Here is a 3,702-nt window from a genome sequence, read left to right on the forward strand (position 1 = left end):
AGGTAAGAAATTAGATTATTTTTTCATATTTTTCAGAGAATAACTGACAACGTACGTAATTGGGGTATATCGTGATATATATCGTTATCGTGATATAAAATTATCCATATCGTGATATAGAATTTTTTCCATATCGCCCAGCACTAGCTGCTACCACACCAAAGTTCAGGTCAATATTTTTTAAACTGAATTTATTATAGCCATTTATGTCCCTTCTAATGTCACTTAGCTGTGGCAGCCATCTCAGATCATGTTAACTTGAAAAGTAATTCAATCTTAGATGTTCATCCAGTGATTACTCTCTTCAAGGTTCCTTGAAATGTGTCCAGTAGTTCATGAGATACGTTGCTAACAGACACACACAAATATAAACAAACACTCAGACATGGGGCAAAAACATCATTGCCCCACCTTCACCTTTGCCTTTCAGGCAGCGGGCAATAATTGCTTTAGAAAAGCAAATGCTGCCACTCATCAATCTGGGCAGGCTCATAAAGCCATTTCCAAACTATTCAAAGCCTGTCTTTTTAAAGAGATAACCATTATCTATCAGGGGAAAACACTCAAGACAGAAGGAGTGGACTACCCAGCAAGCACAACCTGAGGTAGACGATACACGAATTAAAAAGAAAAATCTCTACAGGCCTCAGTTAGCAGGCTAAAGGTTAAAGGTCATGGCAGAACAGCTAGAAAAGTATGGCTTATTTGGAAGAGTTGCAGCAGAAAGCCTCTTCTCTATAAGAAGAACATGGCCGCATGACTCAGGTTAGCAGCGTTTCCTCTGAGTGAACCACAAGACTTCTAGGAGAAAACCAGACCAAAGGAAAGATGTTTACCCAGAATGCACAGCTGTGAGTTAAAGGCCTACCGTCCCTTGAAGGCCTGCATGTGGAGAAATGGAGTCACTGTATAGCTGCTTTCACCAAACATTAACAAGAACAAAATATGCGATCTTATGCAATACTGCCAAACCACATATTAGCACCAACACCTCCTATCACCTGTCAAACACGGTGGTGGAGAGCTGATGGTGTGGGCTTGTTCTGCAGCCACAGGACCTTTGAGTCGACAGTGAACTCCTCTGTAGACCAGAGGATTCTGGAGTGAAATGTGAGGCCGTCTGTCTGACAAATGAAGCTTGGACCAAACTGGGGCATCAACAAAGATCTGGTTTGCAAGAATGCTGCAACAGAACAAAGTCCAGACGTCAAACTGACTGAAATGTTATGGTGGGACTGAAACAGATGTCTGAACAACCATCCCTCCTATCAATGACCCCAAAATTGAGTTTGTTACAGAAAAAGAATGTGGTCCAAAAAAAAGAATGCTGAACCTTTCATTTTCACGAGTGTTCCAAGGTTTAACTTCAACCAGGATGTAGACAGTTCAAAAGGTGCGTTGGTGGGTTAGTACTGTCTAAGTCACTTTGTGCACGTGCACGTGCTTCCTGAGCACAGACCTGATTAGAGCCCAGAGGTAAACTTACAACACACTCCGCTGGGAACAAACAAACACAGAGAAACATCTGGACAGACCAACATCATCCGTGTTCCTCTCAGCGCTGACTCAGCTGCAACCTTCCTTCTGACATCTGAGTTCAGGACTTCCCTTCCTGGCAGGGCCATCCTGGGAATAATGGGAACCTGCGCCGATCGGAAATTGGAAAACGCACCCAGAATTCTGTTTGTCACCTAGTTGTTCACTTCAGCAGCACGACTTTGAACTCCTGCTCCAAGGAGAGCTGCTTGAATTTTTCTGAAGCAGCAAAAAAAAAAAGAATTTTTTTATCCCAACAACCTCACAGATCATTACTTCATGTTTTCTGTGGTCCAAAAACGAGCTGCTCTGATTGGTCTGCACAAACTTGTTTTACAGAAAGTTTTTTTTATTAAATAATCAGTAAAGAGTTTGTTACTGTAGAAAATCAAATTGTCATCACAGTTTGAACAACCTTACTAATATTATTCTAAACACTGAAAAAGCTCCTGAACATCTGTAAAAGAACATTTGCTCAAAGCTTCATCGCAAATCTCTAATGAAAATATGTAGAAATTATTATTCAAAGGGAATTTAAGACGCTACTTATCCCCTAAAATTCAGAGTTTTAGTTTCATCGTGAACCTCTGGTGAAAACATGCTCTCCCTGCAGCTGGCGGGTTAAGCCGAGCATCTGAACGGAGTCAAATTGTGTCCTTCCTTCATCTGACTCCACGCAGCATCAATCTGTCATGTTGGTGGGGATGATGGTGGGGGGAATGGGAGGGTAAAAAATAAGAGGAGCCAAAAAAAAATGCGTCAATTATTTGAGAGCTAACCCGCCGGTGTGATGATTAAACACTTCCGGCGGGTTTAAAGCTTGGTTCTTCTCCTGAGCCACAAAGAAGTGGCCGTGTGCCGCTGCGACGGTGGGATTCCAACCATCACCTTCCAAACATGCCGACGCCTCGGCTAACACGGCTGATGAATGAGGTACAACACGAGTGGAACAAGCTAACGGGATGAAAACGTCAGTTCAAAAAAAAAAACCCACTAAAATCAAAGTAATTTATTGGGCTCGAGGCACCGAGAGGAGAGCGGAACGACAGGAAAACACAACAGAGTTTCACTTACCGCTTCAGACGGAGCTAATAATCCACAGCTCTGCCATCCATTGGCGTGGCGTGAAAATAATAAAAATAAAAAATAAATCAATGGGAGAGCAGAGCAGGTTCCCCGGCTGCCGTGGCCCTGTTGTTGTTTTCGGTGCTGCTGCTCCGTAGTAGCGGCTGCGCGTGATGGCGTTAGATCCGCAGGGCCACAATGAAGCTGCTTGCGCGTTCACGGGCCGTCGGAAAAACAGAGGGGCAGCGACACGCGCGAGTCCACGGAGGAGTGACGGGCAGATACTTGCGCGGAAAATTAAAAATGCTGATATTTCCTGTTTAAAATTGTCCCTACGTGTGTTCAAATGACTTACGGCTAAGTTATGAGTCACAGGAATAATTTAGCTTATGTGCGGTAGCCCTAAACTTATTCAAACTATAGCTCTTATGTGTCCCGCACGGTAAATGCCAATCTTAGTTGTTCTTTTAATGAGACGAATTTCACTAATTCAGAAGGTTGTTAATGATAAACTTTTAATGTTTGACCGTTTGTTTATTTTACAGCAACGACACTGTTTGTCACTTTGTGGCGATGCCTCAAAATCCCGAGCTTTTCATGGACAATGAGAAGACACCACGATTGACCCGGTATTTTGAGTTACAGGAGTCTGCTCCAATCAGCGGCAAGAAATTGCTTTAGGAGGTGGGGCGGAAGAATGGTTGCAAATAGAGAGGTTTTGATTTGTCAGAAGTTTAAAAGTTCTTTATTTTTATGCATAGGAGAAAGTAAAATATTATTTTTAACCCAATAAATGATTGTTGAACTTGATAAAATTCACAGTACAGATTTTCAGACTCTTATAAATGTGTATTTTCTGTAATAGGAAATCCGGTGTCGGCTAATGTCGTTTAGCTGTGGCAACCATCTAGAACTGAGTTGACTCAGTTAATCACTAGATGTTCATCACTAGATGTTCATCTAGTGATTAACTTTCTGGGAGTTTCATTCAAATCTGTCCAGTGGTCTATGAGAGATTTTGGTAAAACACAAACAGGGTTGATGGCAACATTTAATGCCAAAGTTTTAAGTGAAAATACAGTGCAACATGTAGCATTTAGA

At 42.1% G+C, this 3,702-nt stretch overlaps 1 protein-coding gene across 7 annotated transcripts in view; it reads right to left on the minus strand.

Moving 5' to 3' along the window:
- fynb (FYN proto-oncogene, Src family tyrosine kinase b) overlaps positions 1–2,939 on the minus strand; it is a 125,428-nt gene extending 122,489 nt beyond the window's left edge. For 2 of the 7 annotated variants that reach the window (XM_025011044.2, XM_025011046.2), the window contains exon 1: positions 2,611–2,936. The gene's annotated coding sequence lies outside the window, so the exon portion shown is untranslated. Of the gene's footprint in view, positions 1–2,610 lie in introns of all 7 variants that reach the window. The other 5 variants (XM_017437944.3, XM_025011047.2, XM_025011045.2 and 2 more) reach the window with 5 other exon arrangements.
- Positions 2,940–3,702: the final 763 nt, after the last annotated feature.

The sequence above is a fragment of the Kryptolebias marmoratus genome, linkage group LG19, assembly GCF_001649575.2.
Source record: "Kryptolebias marmoratus isolate JLee-2015 linkage group LG19, ASM164957v2, whole genome shotgun sequence".
Taxonomy (NCBI): Eukaryota; Metazoa; Chordata; class Actinopteri; order Cyprinodontiformes; family Rivulidae; genus Kryptolebias; species Kryptolebias marmoratus.